The sequence below is a fragment of the Lithobates pipiens genome, unplaced genomic scaffold (assembly GCF_037356315.1).
Source record: "Lithobates pipiens isolate NorthernLeopardFrog02 unplaced genomic scaffold, aLitPip1_a1.2 Scaffold_25, whole genome shotgun sequence".
NCBI classification, from domain to species: domain Eukaryota; kingdom Metazoa; phylum Chordata; class Amphibia; order Anura; family Ranidae; genus Lithobates; species Lithobates pipiens.
Window position 1 is genome coordinate 103,462,140 of NW_027507787.1, and position 18,167 is coordinate 103,480,306.

The 18,167-nt window shown below is 48.3% G+C and overlaps 5 pseudogenes; 3 read left to right on the forward strand and 2 right to left on the reverse strand.

Annotated features, from left to right (window-relative positions):
* Window positions 1–488: 488 nt before the first annotated feature.
* LOC143931523 (5S ribosomal RNA) lies at window positions 489–608 on the reverse strand (annotated as a pseudogene).
* A 92-nt stretch (window positions 609–700) lies between these two features.
* Window positions 701–819, reverse strand: LOC143931392 (5S ribosomal RNA; annotated as a pseudogene).
* Window positions 820–11,311: 10,492 nt separating this feature from the next.
* Window positions 11,312–11,430, forward strand: LOC143931562 (5S ribosomal RNA; annotated as a pseudogene).
* Window positions 11,431–15,169: 3,739 nt separating this feature from the next.
* Window positions 15,170–15,288, forward strand: LOC143931393 (5S ribosomal RNA; annotated as a pseudogene).
* A 95-nt stretch (window positions 15,289–15,383) lies between these two features.
* On the forward strand, window positions 15,384–15,503 carry LOC143931732 (5S ribosomal RNA; annotated as a pseudogene).
* Window positions 15,504–18,167: the final 2,664 nt, after the last annotated feature.

Sequence of the window (18,167 nt, forward strand, 5' to 3'; positions counted from 1 at the left end):
TTTCTGCCTTCCTCCCCTATCTCTCACCCCCTCCTCTCTTTTGGAAAGAGTGGAAAATTGGGAATGACGGCCCCACACCCCCCTCTGGATGGATTATGCCGGAGGGACCTGGGGTTTGTGTGACCCTGGATCTTGGTACAGTACTTTATCCATGCCTCGAATCATTGTGATTGATGGAAGGCAGACTCACAGTTGCGAATATACCTGTATCAAGTACTCGGGGGACCGTCTTCCCCTATTTGGAGAAAAAATTATATTTAAAAAAAAAAGAAGCCTATGACACCTGGTATTCCCACGCGGTCTCCCTTCCAGACATTTACCAGGCCCGACCCTGCTTAGCCTCCAAGATCAGACGAGATGGAACAGATTCAGGGTGATGTGGCCGTAGCCAATATCTTCAGGCACTCTCAACTCTCTTGACAAACACCAAGATGGTCACCTTGGAAACAAGCGGAAAAAAAAAGGTCAACGGCAACAACATAAAAAGAAGCCTACGGCATCTGGAAATCCCAGGCGGTCTCCCATCCAGGTACTAAACTGGTCCCAACCCTGCTTAGCCTCTGAGATCAGATGAGATTGGGCTCTTTCAGGGTGGTGTGGCCGTAGGAGATTTCTTCAGGCACTCTCAACCTTGACTAACGCCAATATGATCACCTTGGGAAACAAACAAAAAAAAGTCAACGCCAACAACATGAGAAGAAGTCTACAGCACCTAGTATTCCCAGGTGGTCTCCCATCCAGGTATTAACAAGGCCCGACCCTGTTTAGTCTCTGAGATCAGACGAGATCTGGTGCTTTCAGGGTTATGTGGCCATAGGCGAGCTCTTCAGGCACTCTCAACCCTCTTGACAAACACCAAGATGGTCACCTTGGTAAACAAACAAAAAAAAAAAAACAAGTCAACGCCAACAACATAAAAAAAAGCCTTCAGCACCTAGTATTCCCAGGTGGTCTCCAATCCAGGTACTAGCAAGGCCCGACCCTGTTTAGCCTCTGAGATCAGAGGAGATCGGGCACTTTCAGGCTTATGTGCCCATAGGCATCTCTTTGGGCACTCTCAACCCTCTTGACAAATGCCAAGATAGTCACCTTGGGAAACAAGCGAAAAAAAAACAGGTCAATGTCAACAACATAAAAAGAAGACTACAGCACCTGGTATTCCAAAGCCATCTCCCATCCAGGAACTAACTAGGCCCAACCCTTCTTAGCCTCAGAGATGAGAAGAGATAGGGCTCTTTCAGGGTAATGCTGCTGTAAGCGAACTTTTTGGGCACTCTCAACCCTCTTGACAAATGCCAAGATGGTCATCTTGGGAAACAAGCGAAAAAAAAAAAAATGAATCAACGCCAACAACATAAAAAGAAGCCTACAATAACTGGTATTGCCAGGTGGTCTCCCATCCAGGTACTAACTAGGCCTGACTCTTCTTAGCCTCCAAGATCAGATGAGATTGGGTGCTTTCAGAGTGCTCGGACTCTTTCCCCATCACTAATGGGACGAGGCAGGGGAGCCCTCTGTCTCCCCTAATTTTTATTCTGACACTGGAACCACTTATGTGTCACGTTCAGAATGACCCGAATATTACTGGCATATCCAAACCCTCGGCACACCACAAAATTGCGGCGTACGCTGACGATCTAATTTTTTTCGTCTCCAATCCACACATTTCGCTTCCCAATATACTCACGGCTCTCCGGCGATACGGCAGCCTATCAAACTATAAAATCAGTTGCACCGTCGGCTGTATTGAATATATCGGTCCCGGATGGTGAGGCCAAGAGGCTACGCTCCGCTTTTCCACTGAGCTGAAAAATCTATACGTTACCTGGGCGTTGACATCGCAGCGGATTTGGCGCAATTGTACCCGCTTAATTTTGTCCCTCTCCTGAATAGACTGAAATCTGATTTGGGAAACTGGCATGCTTTAACACTGACCTGGTTCGGGCGCTGTAATGCATTCAAAATGACGGCCCTCCCGTGGATCTTATACTTGTTCCAGACATTACCGATCTGGTTACCCCCAATTTTTTTCAGACAACTGCAGGTGCTGCTCCGGGACTTTATTTGGGTGCGCAAACCGCCCAGAGCCCGTTTGCAATTGCTTGCCAGACCAAAGGACAAGGGGGGTCTGGGTCTCCCAGATCTGAAACAATACAGAGATCTCAGAGATCACCCCGTAGTGGGAGCTACGTTGGCTGTTGTGCGGAGGTTGTTCCGCTGCACACACATTGCTCCCCTGCCGTCACCAATGTCTCCGGTTATAGGTAATCCAGACTTCCCACCGGGATTTACCAACAAGAAACTGCGACAGTTGACAGTGGTGGGGAAACAGCGTCTGGGAGACGTGTGGCCCTCGGGAGGGCTCCCGACCACGCAAACTGTCGCCGAGCTTTCTGACCCTCCGCTTGACTTGTTTAATGCTTATCAACTTCGTCACTTTCTTCTGGCCATACAAAGGGCCCCCTACACTCCTAGAGACCTGACGCCCTATGAATCCATCTGTCACAAAAAGGAACCTGTGCGACACACCCTCTCCCTCCTCTACAACCTATTAAGTAGTCAGGAGGAGGAGTCGACCCCACCATTTATCCACAAATGGGAGAGGGACTTTGGCATCACATTTACCCCACAACAGATAGGGAAGATCCTGACATTAGTACATAAAGCTACTCAAATACCCCAGACTTTCTTTCATGCGGTTCGCTCAATCTTTATCAAGTTCCTCTGGCGCGGAAAACATATGCGTATTGGTAGGGCAATGCTATTGCGACCGAAATTGCGGGGAGGTATTGGCTTCCCGGACCCTGCTCTATATTACACAGCGACGCACATGACACCGGTGGTTGACTGGTGCCGATGTTCTGCCATATACTGTCCGGCCATGATATAGTGTCCGCGCCGTACTGCGCATGCGCAGTACGGAGCAGACGAAGCTTCGGAAAATCTCTGAAGCTGAACGGCGCCTGCGCGGTGAGTGGAGGTGGTAGCCCCACCATCCAAGCGGACATAGGGTTGTGAATATTAGAGGGCCCCTCGCAGGCGAGCTTCGCTCGCCGCGCTTCGGGCTCGGCCTCGCTACGCTCGGCTCTTTTATATTCTTACTCTATGTCCACTTGGATAGTGGGGATAGAACCTGGACTCAGTGCGCAGGTGGCGTTCATGCTCGGCAATTTTCGGAATCTGTGTTGCTGTGTACTGCGCATGCGCAGTACACAGCGGACACTATCCGATGGGGGACCATATGTGATAAGACACCGGCATGGGGAACTGAAGCTATGGGTCAAGCTAGAGCAGGAGATGGCGTGGGATTCACTGGCTGGTCTGCCTTGGGCGGGGAGGCCATTGGAGCCCTGTGTGACTACTATCTCTTTAGGCATTCTCAACCCTCTTGACAAACACCAAGATGGTCACTTTGGGAAACAAGCGAAAAAAAAACAGGTCAACGCCAACAACATAACAACATAAAAAGAAGTCTATGACACCTGGTATTCCCAGGCAGTCTCCCATCCAGGTACTAACAAGGCCCGACTCTTTTTAGCCTCCAACATCAAACGAGATTGGGTGCTTTCAGGGTGATGTGCCCGTAGGCAATCTCTTCAGGCACTTTCAACCCTATTGACAAACGTCAAGATGGTCACCTTGGGAAACAAGCAAAAAAAATAAAAATAAGTCGGAAGCTAGAGACAATACGGCCCGAGTCCTCAATTTAATCCATGCGGCGCATGTACAGGGAAGGCCCTTGCTTATGTTGACAACGGATGCGGAGAAGGCCTTTGACAGGGTGGCCTGGCACTTTATGCAGACCACCCTGGAACATATAGGTCTTGGCCCCAACATGATGAGCTGGGTAATGTCGCTTTACTCCACGCCGTCGGCAGCGGTACGGGTGAACGAGTGGTGCTCGAACTCTTTCCCCATCACTAATGGGATGAGGCAGGGGTGCCCTCTGTCTCCCCTAATTTTTATTCTGACACTGGAACCACTTATGTGTCACGTTTGGAATGACCCGAATATTACTGGCATATCCAAGCCCTCGGCACACCACAAAATTGCGGCGTACGCTGACGATCTAATTTTTTCCGTCTCCAATCCACACATTTTGCTTCCCAATATACTTGTGTCTCTACAGCGATACGGCAGCCTATCAAACTATAAAATCAATTGCGCCAAGTCAGCTGTATTGAATATATTGGTCCCAGGTGGTGAGGCCAAGAGGCTCCGCTCCGCTTTTCCATTCTACTGGGCTGAAAAATCTATACGTTACCTGGGCGTTGACATAGCAGCGGATTTAGCGCAATTGTACCCGCTTAATTTTGTCCCTCTCCTGGATAGACTGAAATCTGATTTGGGAAACTGGCATGCTTTAACACTGACCTGGTTCGGGCGCTGTAATGCATTCAAAATGACGGCCCTCCCGCGGATCTTATACATGTTACAGACATTACCGATCCGGTTACCCCCAATTTTTTTCAGACAACTGCAGGTGCTGCTCCGGGACTTTATTTAGGCGCGTAAACCGCCCAGAGCCCATTTGCAATTGCTTGCCAGACCAAAGGACAAGGGGGGTCTGGGTCTCCCAGATCTCAGACAATACTACAGCGTGACTCTGCTAGCGAGAGTCGTTGATTGGCATTGTAATGGCCCACACAAGCAGTGAGTGGAGATGGTGATTGAGGATGGTTCCATTCCCCTATTGACCTCCCCGTGGCTCCTGTCCTCCCTACCAAAAGACCTCAGAGGTCACCCCATAGTGGGAGCTACGTTGGCTGTTGTGCGGAGGTTGTTCCGCTGCACACACATTGCTCCCCTGCCGTCACCAATGACTCCGGTTATAGGTAATCCAGACTTCCCACCGGGATTTACCAACAAGAAACTGCGACAGTTGATAGTGGTGGGGAAACAGCGTCTGGGAGAGGTGTGGCCCTCGGGAGGGCTCCCGACCACGCAAACTGTCGCCGAGCTTTCTGACCCTCCGCTTGACTTGTTTAGTGCTTATCAACTTCGTCACTTTCTTCTGGCCATACAAAGGGCCCCCTACACTCCCAGAGACCTGACACCCTATAAATCCATCGGTCACAAAAGGGAACCTGTGCGACACACCCTCTCCCTCCTGTACAACCTATTGAGTAGTCAGGAGGAGGAGTCGACCCCCACCATTTATCCACAAATGGAAGAGGGACTTAGGTATCACATTTACCCCACAACAGATAGGGAAGATCCTGACCTTTGTACATAAAGCTTCCATCGCAAACCAATATCAAGAATCAGGATACAAGATAGTATCACTCTGGTATAGAGTCCCATACCTTCTGAATAAAATGGATAGATCGATCCCGAATGTTTGTTGGAGGTGAAATTCAGATACGGGGACCATGGGACACCTTTTCTGGGCATGTCCGGCCTTGAGGAACTTTTGGGTTCCCAGCAGCGTGCCTTCTACACTTGACCGAACAGCCTGTTCGAAAATACAAACAAACCCTCACGATGCAACTCCTGAACGCCGCCCGGGCCTGCATTCCCGCACTGTGGAGGCAACCTCAGCCCCCATCCAAGGTGCTGTGGTATTCCAAAGTCAATCATATTCTCCGGATGGAAGAATTGACCGCCACCCTTCACATTACTGAAGAGGCATTTAGTGTTACATGGAGGCCCTGGAGGTATTTTACTGGTACTCGAGACTACATTCGGGAGGTGAGCAGTGCCTCTGTCCCAGAAAACGACTGAACATCTAACGTTTACCTACGTAGGCCATGTCTGCCCTGGGTGGCATTCCCCCCCTCCCTTTTTGTCTTTATTTTTCTTTTTTTCCCCGCCGCCATCCCCCCACCTCCTCTCTCTCCGTCTTTGCACTCTCTTCTTCCCCCGTCCTCCCTTTTGACTATGCCTTGTCTCCTTACTAGCCTTCGGTGACCCAGAAGAACCCCAGGGTTCTGGACATGACCGGCTCATATTTTACTCTGGTTCACGTAGGTCATGATAAGCTGGCTCGCTGTGGTCCCAGTTGTTCTCCATGATTACATTTGTCTCAACGGAGCTGCACTACTCCGTTACTCAGTACTACTGTACTACATGTCGGAGGTGGGGTTTTTCTCTTTTCTGCATGAAACTGTAGGACTCCCCTCTGAGAACCCAGAGTTATTTGGCTGCCTATTTTTTGTTACCATGTAATTGTGACCCTGGGTCATGCTGTATGGTTGACTGTTATATTTATGTTCTACTTAATAAAAGAATAATAAAAATAAAAAAAATAAGTCAATGCCAACAACTTAAAACTAAAGCCTATGGCATCGAGAAATCCCAGGCGGTCTCCCATCCAGGTACTAACCAGCTCCCAACCCTGCTTAGCCTCTGAGATCAAATGCATGCTCAACCCTCTTGACAAACGCCAAGATGGTTACCTTGGGAAACAAACAAAAAAAACAAGTCAACGCCAACAACATAAAAAGAAGCCTGCGGCATTTGGAAAACCCAGGCGGTCTCCCATCCAGGTACAAACCAGGACCAACCCTGCTTAGGCTCTGAGACCAAACGAGATTGGGCTCTTTCAGGGTGTTGTGCCCGTAGGCAATTTCTTTGTGCACTCTCAACCCTCTTGACAAATGCCAAGATGGTCACCTTGGGAAACAAGGGAAAAAAAACAGGTCAAAGCCAACAACATAAAAAGAATCCTACGGCATCCGGTATTCCCAGTCTCCCATCCAGGTACTAACCAGGCCCGACACTGTTTAGCCTCTGAGATCAGATGAGATTGGGCGCTTTCAGGGTGATGGGGCCGTAGGTGATCTCTTTGGGCACTCTCAACCCTCTTGTTAAACGCCAAGATGGTCACCTTGGTAAACAAGCGAAAATAAACAGGTAAACGCCAACAACATAAAAAGAAGCCTACGGCACCTGGTATTCACAGATGGTCTCCCATACAGGTATTAACAACCCTTTCTAGCCTCTGAGATCAGCGGAGATTGGGCGCTTTCAGGGTGATGTGCCCATAGGCAATCTCTTTGGGCACTCTCAACCAGGCCGTACACTGCTAGGCCTCCGAGATCAGATGAGATTGTGCGCTTTCAGGGTGATGTGGCCATAGGTGTTCTATTTAGACACTCTCAACCCTCTTGACAAATACCAAGATGGTCATCTTGGGAAACAAGTGAAAAAAAACAGGTCAACGCCAACAACATAGACCCTGGCGGTCTCCCATCTGACCCAGACCCTGCTTAGCCTCTGAGATTGGGCGCTTTCAGGGTGATGTGACCTCAGGCGAACGCTTCGGGACATACTCAAAACTCTTGACTGATGCTAAAATGGTCACCTTGGGAAACAAGCGAAAGAAAAACAAGTCAAAGCCAACAATATAAAAAGATTCCTATGGCACCTGTAATTAGGTACTATCCAGGCCGGACCCTGCTTAGCCTCTGAGATCAGATGAGATCGGGCGCTTTCAGGGGGATGTGGCTGTAGGAGATTTCTTTGGGCTCTCTCAGCCCTCTTGACAAATGTCAAGATGATCACCTTGGGAAACAAGCGGAAAAAAAAAAACATGTCAACGCCAACAAAATAAAAAGAATGCTACGGCACCTGGTATTCCTAGTTGGTCTCCCATCCAGTTACTAATCAGGCCCGACAATGCTTAGCCTCCGGGATCAGACAAGATCAGGCACTTTCAAGGTGATGGGGCCATAGGCGATCTCTTCGGGCACTCTCAACCATCTTGACAAACGCCAACATGGTCATCTTGGGAAACAAGCGAAAAAAACCAAGTCATTGCCAACATTGGAGGCTAAGCAGGGTTGGGCAATCAGTTTCCTTGCCTGAAATAGGCAACTCAGAACTGCCATCTGGCTGCTTCCTGGGTTTCCAACTCCTTCAACTAATCCCAGGAGACAATACTTCGCCTCCATCCCGGTGGAGGTTCCAAACACCCGATCAATGGTTCCTGTCACCTCTGTCCAGTAGCGGATCAACTTCGGGCATCTCCAAAACATGTGCATCATGTCTCCCCCCATGTTCCCGCACCGGGGGCAACTTGCGTGCGGCCGTTCGGCCAAACTGAAAAAGTTTACAAGGAGCATAATAGGTTCTATATAATAAGAACAGATGTGACATCCTCTGTGAGGAGAGCCACAATTCACCACAGGCAGGATTCCTGTGGCCAATTATAGCTCAGGGGGGTTTAGTACACACCCCACACTAGATAAGGCCGCCAGCGCGGCGGCCATGTATAGTGTGTTGCGGTGGTCAGGGAAAGAGGACGATAGGCAGGGACAGTGTCTTTACTGCTTGGGAACCTAGCACTGTTACAGTGGGTGTTATGTGCCTCCTGCACAGTACACACCTGAAGCTACCCTTTATTACTGGTGTTCAATTTCTGCAATACATGCATCTGCAGTGCACAAGTTAGAGTGGGTGTTGTGTGCCTCCTGCACAGTATACACCTTATTGCTGGTGTTCTGTTTCTGTAATACAGGAACCTAGCACTGTTACAGTGCTAGGGTGTACAGAGAAGCTGGTATATATAGAAGACTACACCATACAGAAGAAAGGCTAGTGAATACAGAATACAGACTCGTGTATGTAGATAGGCTTGAGTATACAGAGATGCTAGAGTAAACAGTGAGGCTGGGGTACACAGAGAGGCTAGTTTAAAGAGAGGCTAGTATATACAAAGATGTTAGTGTATATAGAGAGGTTAGTGTATAGAGAGAGTCGAGTGTATACAGAAAGGACAGTGCATATAGAGAAGCTAGTGTATACAGAAGACAGGCTTGGGTATACATCAAAGCTGACATTCTATACAGAAGACTGGGTAGTGTATACAGAGAGTCTAGTGGGTACAGAAGACAGGCTGGTGTATTCTAGCTAGTTTTTACAGTCTAGTGTATACAGAAGACAGGTTGTGGTATACAGAGAGTTTAGTGTATTCAGAGAGTCTAGTGTATACAGTCGGCGAGTGTATACATAAGACTGGCTAGTTTACACAGTGTTTACAGAGATGCAAGGGTGTACAGAGAAGCTGGTATATATAGAAGACTACAGCATACAGAAGAAAGGCTAGTGAATACAGAATACAGACTCGTTTATGTAGATAGGCTTGAGTATATAGAGATGCTAGAGTAAACAGTGAGGCTGGGGTACACAGAGAGGCTAATTTAAAGAGAGGCTAGTATATGCAAACATGTTAGTGTATATTGAGAGGTTAATGTATAGAGAGGGTCGAGAGTATACAGAAAGGAAAGTGCATATAGAGAGACTAGTGTATACAGAAGACAGGCTTGGGTATACATCCAAGTTGACAGTGTATACAGAAGACTGGGTAGTGTATACAGAGATTCTAGTGGGTACAGAAGACAGGCTGGTGTATTCTAGCTGGTTTTTACAGTCTAGCGTATACAGAAGACAGGCTGTGGTATATAGAGGCTATACCAGCGTGAGACTATCTTGTATCCTTATTCTTGATATTGGTTTGCGATGGAAGCTTTATGTACTAAGGTCAGGATCTTCCCTATCTGTTGTGGGGTAAATATGATGCCTAAGTCCCTCTCCCATTTGTGGATAAATGGTGGGGGTCGACTCCTCCTCCTGACTACTTAATAGGTTGTACAGGAGGGAGAGGGTGTGTCGCACAGGTTCCCTTTTGTGACAGATTAATTCATAGGGCGTCAGGTCTCTAGGAGTGTAGGGGGCCCTTTGTATGGCCAGAAGAAAGTGACGAAGTTGATAAGCACTAAACAAGTCAAGCGGAGGGTCAGAAGCTCGGCGACAGTTTGCGTGGTCGGGAGCCCTCCCGAGGGCCACACCTCTCCCAGACGCTGTTTCCCCACCACTGTCAACTGTTGCAGTTTCTTGTTGGTAAATCCCGGTGGGAAGTCTGAATTACCTATAACCGGAGTCATTGGTGACAGCAGGGGAGCAATGTGTGTGCAGCGGAACAACCTCCGCACAACAGCCAACATAGCTCCCACTACGGGGTGACCTCTGAGGTCTTTTGGTAGGGTGGACAGGAGCCACGGGGAGGTCAATAGGGGAATGGATCCATCCTCAATCTCCATCTCCACCCACTGCTTGTGTGGGCCATTACAATGCCAATCAACGACTCTCGCTAGCAGAGTCACTCTGTAGTATTGTCTGAGATCTGGGGGACCCAGACCCCCCTTGTCCTTTGGTCTGGCAAGCAATTGCAAACGGGCTCTGGGCGGTTTGCGCGCCCAAATAAAGTCCCGGAGCAGCACCTGCAGTTGTCTGAAAAAAATTGGGGGTAACCAGATCGGTAATGTCTGGAACATGTATAAGATCCGCGGGAGGGCCGTCATTTTGAATGCATTACAGCGCCCGAACCAGGTCAGTGTTAAAGCATGCCAGTTTCCCAAATCAGATTTCAGTCTATTCAGGAGAGGGACAAAATTAAGCGGGTACAATTGCGCTAAATCCGCAACGCCCAGGTAACGTATAGATTTTTCAGCCCAGTAGAATGGAAAAGCGGAGTGGAGCCTCTTGGCCTCACCATCCGGGACCGATATATTCAATACAGCCGACTTGGCGCAATTGATTTTATAGTTTGATAGGCTGCCGTATCGCTGGAGAGACGCAAGTATATTGGGAAGCAAAATGTGTGGATTGGAGACGGAAAAAATTATAACATCAGCGTACGCCGCAATTTTGTGGTGTGCCGAGGGTTTGGATATGCCAGTAATATTAGGGTCATTCCGAACGTGACACATAAGTGGTTCCAGTGTCAGAATAAAAATTAGGGGAGACAGATGGCACCCCTGCCTCATCCCATTAGTGATGGGGAAAGAGTCCGAGCACCACTCGTTCACCCGTACCGCTGCCGACGGTGTGGAGTAAAGCGACATCATCATGTTGGGGCCAAGACCTATCTATATGTTCCAGGGTGGCCTGCATAAAGTGCCAGGCCACCCTGTCAAAGGCCTTCTCCGCGTCCGTTGACAACATAAGCAAGGGCCTTCCCTGTACATGCGCCGCATGGATTAAATTGAGGACTCGGGCCGTATTGTCTCTAGCTTCCGACTTATTTTTATTTTTTTTGCTTGTTTCCCAAGGTGACAATCTTGGCGATTGTCAAAGTGCCTGAAGAGATTGCCTATGGGCACATCACCCTGAAAGCACCCGATCTCGTTTGATGTTGGAGGCTAAGAAGAGTCGGGCCTTGTTAGTACCTGGATGGGAGACTGCCTGGGAATACCAGGTGTCATAGACTTCTTTTTATGTTGTTGACGTTGACCTGTTTTTTTTTGCTTGTTTCCCAAAGTGACCATCTTGGTGTTTGTCAAGAGGGTTGAGAGTGCCTGAAGAGATTGCCTATGGCCACATCACTCTGAAAGCACCCAATCTCATGTGATTTTGGAGGCTAAGAAGAGTCGGGCCTGGTTAGTACCTGGATGGGAGACCACCTGGAAATACCAGTGATTGTAGGCTTCTTTTTATGTTGTTGGCGTTGATTCATTTTTTTTTTTTGCTTGTTTCCCAAGGTGACCATCTTGGCATTTGTCAAGAGGGTTGAGAGTGCCCAAAGAGATCGCTTACAGCAGCATCACCCTGAAAGAGCCCTATCTCTTCTCTTCTCTGAGGCTAAGAAGGGTTGGGCCTAGTTAGTACCTGGATGGGAGATGGCGTTGGAATACCAGGTGCCGTATTCTTCTTTTTATGTTGTTGACATTGACCTGTTTTTTTTCGCTTGTATCTCAAGGTGACTATCTTGGCATTTGTCAAGAGGGTTGAGAGTGCCTAAAGAGATCGCTTACAGCCGCATCACCCTGAAAGCACCCTATCTCTTCTGATCTCAGAGGCTAAGAAGGGTTGGGCCTAGTTAGTACTTGAATGGGAGATGGCCTTGGAATACCAGGTGCCGTATTCTTCTTTTTATGTTGTTGGCGTTGACCTGTTTTTTTTCGCTTGTTTCCCAGGGTGACTATCTTGGCACTTTTCAAGAGGGATGAGAGTGCCCAAAGAGATTTCCTATGGGCACATCACCCTGAAAGCGCCCAATCTCCGCTGATCTCAGAGGCTAGAAAGGGTCGCGCCTTGTTAATACCTGGATGGGAGACCGCCTGGAAATACTAGGTGCGGTAGGCTTCTTTTTATGTTGTTGGCGTTGACTTGTTTTTTTTGTTTGTTTCCCAAGGTGACCATCTTGGCGTTTGTCAAGAGGGTTGAGCGTGCCTGAAAAAATCTACTATGGCTGCATCACCCTGAAAGAGCCAAATCTCATTTGATCTCAGAGGCTATGCAGGGTTGGGACCTGGTTAGTACCTGGATGGGAGACCGCCTGGGATTTCTCGATGCCATAGGCTTTTTTTTTAAGTTGTTGGCATTGACTTATTTTTTTTTATTGTTTTATTCTTTTATTAAGTATAAGTAGAACAACATAAATATAACAGTCAACCATACAGCATGACCCAGGGTCACAATTACATGGTAACAAAAAATAGGAAGCAAAATAACTCTGGGTTCTCAGAGGGGAGTCCTAGAGTTTCATGCAGAAAAGAGAGAAACCCCACCTCCGACATGTAGTACAGTATAACTAATGCAGCTCCGTTCGGACAAATGTAATCATGGAGAACAACTGGGACCACAGCGAGCCAGCTTATCATGACCTATGTGAACCAGAGAAAAATATGAGCCGGTCGTGTCCAGAACCCTGGGGTTCTTCTGGGTCCCAAAGGCTAGTAAGGAGACAAGGCATAGTCAAAAGGGAGGACGGGGGAAGAAGAGAGTGCAAAGACGGAGAGAGAGGAGGGGGGGGATGGCGGCGGGGAAAAAAAGAAAAATAAAGACAAAAAGGGAGGGGGGGGGGGGAATGCCACCCAGGGCAGACATGGCCTACGTAGGTAAACGTTAGATGTTCAGTCTTTTTCTGGGACAGGGGCGCTGCTCACCTCCCGAATGTAGTCTCAAGTACCAGTAAAATACCTGCAGGGCCTCCATGTAACACTAAATGCCTCTTCAGTGTTGTGAAGGGTGGCGGTCAATTCTTCCATCCGGAGAATATGATTGACTTTGGAATACCACAGCACCTTGGATGGGGGCTCAGGCTGGTCGGTCAAGTGTAGAAGGCACGCTGCTGGGTTGTCTGCGATATCTACATTTCTGAGAGTTTTTATCGTCCCGGTCACCTCCACCCAAAAGTTCGTCAAGGCCGGGCATGCCCAGAAAATGTGTCCCATGGTCCCCGTATCTGAATTGCACCTCCAACAAACATCTGGGATCGATCTATTCATTTTATTCAGAAGATATGGGACTCTACACCAGCGTGAGACTATCTTGTATCCTGATTCTTGATATTGGTTTGCGATGGAAGCTTTATGTACTAATGTCAGGATCTTCCCTATCTGTTGTGGGGTAAATGTGATGCCAAAGTCCCTCTCCCATTTGTGGATAAATGGTGGGGTCGACTCCTCCTCCTGACTACTTAATAGGTTGTACAGGAGGGAGAGGGTGTGTCGCACAGGTTCCTTTTTGTGACATATGGATTCATAGGGCGTCAGGTCTCTAGGAGTGTAGGGGGCCCTTTGTATGGCCAGAAGAAAGGGACAAAGTTGATAAGCACTAAACAAGTCAAGCGGAGGGTCAGAAAGCTCGGCGACAGTTTGCGTGGTCGGGAGCCCTCCCGAGGACCACACCTCTCCCAGAGGCTGTTTCCCCACCACTGTCAACTGTCGCAGTTTCTTGTTGGTAAATCCCGGTGGGAAGTCTGGATTACCTATAACCGGAGTCATTGGTGACGGCAGGGGAGCAATGTGTGTGCAGCGGAACAACCTCCGCACAACAGCCAACGTAGCTCCCACTACGGGGTGATCTCTGAGGTCTTTTGGTAGGGAAGACAGGAGCCACGGGGAGGTCAATAGGGGAATGGATCCATCCTCAATCTCCATCTCCACCCACTGCTTGTGTGGGCCATTACAATGCCAATCAACGACTCTCGCTAGCAGAGTCACTCTGTAGTATTGTCTGAGATCTGGGAGACCCAGACCCCCCTTGTCCTTTGGTCTGGCAAGCAATTGCAAACGGGCTCTGGGCGGTTTGTGCGCCCAAATAAAGTCCCGGAGCAGCACCTGCAGTTGTCTGAAAAAAATTGTGGGTAACCGGATCGGTAATGTCTGGAACAAGTATAAGATCCGCGGGAGGGCTGTCATTTTGAATGCATTACAGCGCCCGAACCAGGTCAGTTTTAAAGCATGCCAGTTTCCCAAATCAGATTTCAGTCTATTCAGGAGAGGGACAAAATTAAGCGGGTACAATTGCGCCAAATCCGCTGCGATGTCAACGCCCAGGTAACGTATAGATTTTTCAGCTCAGTAGAATGGAAAAGCGGAGCGTAGCCTCTTGGCCTCACCATCCGGGACCGATATATTCAATACAGCCGACGGTGCAGTTGATTTTATTGTTTGATAGGCTGCCGTATCGCCGGAGAGCCGCGAGTATATTGGGAAGCGAAATGTGTGGATTGGAGACGAAAAAAATTAGATTGTCAGCGCACGCCGCAATTTTGTGGTGTGCTGAGGGTTTGGATATGGCAGTAATATTCGGGTCATTCCGAACGTGACACATAAGTGGTTCCAGTGTCAGAATAAAAATTAGGGGAGACAGAGGGCACCCCTGCCTCGTCCCATTAGTGATGGGGAAACAGTCCAAGATTCGTTTTTTTTTTTTTCGCTTGTTTCCCAAGGTGACCATCTTGGCATTTGTCAAGAGGGTTGAGAGTGCCCAAAGAGTTCGCTTACAGCAGCATCACCCTGAAAGAGCCCTATCTCTTCTCATCTCTGAGGCTAAGAAGGGTTGGGCCTAGTTAGTCCCTGGATGGGAGATGGCTTTGGAATACCATCTGCCGTAGTCTTCTTTTTATGTTGTTGACATTGATCTGTTTTTTTTTCGCTTGTTTCCCAAGGTGACTATCTTGGCATTTGTCAAGAGGGTTGAGAGTGCCCAAAGAGATTGCCTATGGGCACATAAGCCTGAAAGCGCCCGATCTCCTCTGATCTCAGAGGCTAAACAGGGTCGGGCCTTGCTAGTACCTGGATTGGAGACCACCTGGGAATACTAGGTGCTGAAGGCTTCTTTTTATGTTGTTGGCGTTGACTTTTTTTTTTTTTTTGTTTGTTTACCAAGGTGACCATCTTGGTGTTTGTCAAGAGGGTTGAGAGTGCCTGAAGAGCTCGCCTATGGCCACATAACCCTGAAAGCACCAGATCTCGTCTGATCTCAGAGACTAAACAGGGTCGGGCCTTGTTAATACCTGGATGGGAGACCACCTGGGAATACTAGGTGCTGTAGACTTCTTCTCATGTTGTTGGCGTTGACTTGATTTTTTTGTTTGTTTCCCAAGGTGACCATATTGGCGTTAGTCAAGGTTGAGAGTGCCTGAAGAAATCTCCTACGGCCACACCACCCTGAAAGAGCCCAATCTCATCTGATCTCAGCGGCTAAGCAGGGTTGGGACCAGTTTAGTACCTGGATGGGAGACCGCCTGGGATTTCCAGATGCCGTAGGCTATTTTTTCCGCTTGTTTCCAAGGTGACCATCTTAGTGTTTGTCAAGAGAGTTGAGAGTGCCTACAGCCACATCACCCTGAATCTGTTCCATCTCATCTGATCTTGGAGGCTAAGCAGGGGCAGGCCTGGTTAATGCCTGGATGGGAGACCTCCTGGGAATACCAGGTGTCGTAGGCTTCTTTTTTTTTTCAAATATAATTTTTTATCCAATAGGGAAGTACATAATGCAACAGAGAAATACAGAGCAAAAAGCAGCTGAACAATACTTGATACAGGTATATTCGCAACTGTGAGTCTGCCTTCCATCAATCACAATGATTCGAGGCACGGATAAAGTACTGTACCAAGATCTAGGGTCACACAAACCCCAGGTCCCTCCAGCATAATCCATCCAGAGGGGGGTGTGGGGCCGTCATTCCCAATTTTCCACTTTTTCCAAAAGAGAGAGGGGGTGGAGGGGGTGAGAGATAGGGGAGGAAGGCAGAAAAGAGAAGGATTGAAAGATGAGAAAAGGAGAAGAGGGGACGAGACACGATGTCCAAGGGGCCAGTCAAGGAAAGCTCAGAGCACTAAGGCGATAGCAGGCGCATCCTTCCAGCAAGATTATAAAGGTATTCCAGATGTCTCAGGTTTGTTTAAAAAATTCTTCTTGAGTAATGAAAGGGGGGGAACATTTTTTCCAATAGAGAGGGATGCAGGATTTCGCCGCATTTATCACATGCCGTGAAATTGATTTTTTTGTACTTCTTAATGGGAATCTGTGAATGGTGCAAGAAAAAGAATGCAGCCTCTTCCTGGATGGAGAAGTCTGTGAATTTTTGTGTTATGCATCGGATCTCTGTCCAGAAGTCCACCAAGCTGGGGCAGGACCAAAAAATGTGCAGCAACGTGCCCTCTTCTTCTCCACACCTCCAGCATATGTTCGAGGAAGAGGGGAAACATTTCTGCAGCTTTGATGGTGTCAAATACCACCTGGTGAGAAGTTTAAAATTCGTCTTCTGTATCTTCGTGCACAGCGACATTTTGAGAGCCAAAGTGATAATGAGTTGTCTCTGTGCTGGGGAAAATGAGCAATTAAGGTCCTTTTCCCAGTTGGACAGACAGGTTAAGTGTGGGTAATCTGTTTGAGAGAGAATGTGGGCCAAAGGGCCTTCGCTCCTGCATAGAGTCTCAAACTCCGTCTGAGGGCGCGCGAACGTTTGAGGATTGGGGATGGAATGGAGAAAATGATGTCGTTGCGCCGCTCTCCAAAAAGGCAGTTGGAAAAGCCCTGTCGGATCTGTTAGGGTTGATTTTCCATCAATGACAAATTTAGACGCATTGTCTAGGTTGGAATTTCTAAGTGGGTCCCCAGTTCAAAGGTTGGATGGCCACGTATAGGGAATAGGGGGGAAGTCAAAGACGTGAGTGTGTTTTGGGTAGCGATCAGGTGACTGACTTTCAACTAAGCCCCTATAGTGGGATGTGACATAAATTCTGTGGGTAAATACTTATAGCACCACATGGCACTTCTTAGCGGAATTCGGGAGTGAACTTAGAAAGTTTGTTTCGATTCCAGTCCAATACGCGCCCCAGGAGTGTGGTCGGACCAAGTAATATGGCCGATGGAGGAAGAGCTCACCAAGTGCAGTTGGTCATGTGGAATCAAGAAGAAGTCTATCCTCAAGTATGATTTGTGAGGGGAAGAGCAAAAAGAGTAGTCCCTTTCCCCAGAGTGTTGCAGACGCCAGACATCAACTAATTGGTCATTCAGTAAACACTTAGTAATCCGCTTTCTAGAGGAAATGAGGAGCGAGGAGAAAGAGGCAGAAGTGTCAACCGATGGCGAAAGGGGACATTAAAGTCCCCACCTAATATCAACTGGCCCTCCCGAAAGTCACATAATCTGTGCAGGGTAGTTCTGAGGAACGTGTCTTGGTGATCATTGGGAGCGTACACAGTGGCAAATGTAAAAAGGCGCTCTCCAATGTGGCCCCTAAGAAAAAGATATCGGCCCCCAGGGTCCACCAAAGAATCCTGGAGAACCCAGGGGAGCCTGCTAGAGATCAGAATGGAGACTCCCTTGGTCTTAGAGGAGGGGTTAGTAGAGTGGTAGACCTTAGGGAAGGATCTCGACCATAGAAAGGGGAGGCTAGTATTTTTAAAATGTGTTTCTTGTATAAAGGCCACATCAGTACAGGAAGTCTTCAGTTCTCACAGGAGGATCCACCGTTTTTCAGGGGAGTTCAGTCCCTTAACGTTTAGAGAGGTGACCTTGACTGAGTCTGCCATCGCTCCTCTGGGAGGGGGAGGGGGACGTCAGAGAAAAGCAAAGAAAGTTGAACCAAGGTAGGTTTTGGGTAGGTAATGCATGGCGGGAACTAAGGGGGAGAAAGGAAGGGCAAATGGAAGGAAAGATAAAGGGAAAAAAAGGCTGGGCACTTCAACCCCAGGGGGAGAGGGAAATTAAGGGTTGTCCGCACTCAACAGTACAGGAAGGGTATACTAAAACAGCACAATTATGCTATAGCGCTTACCAGATGTACACTGGGTTTAAAGCGCTGTCCTACTTGGGTTGGTGGGTAGACAGGTCAAGAGGGAGCCCCCGAATCCTAGTCCCCCCAGTCCCGGCAGTGGTAAATGTCACGTCTGATACCAGTATGCAAATAAAAGACAATCAGTAAC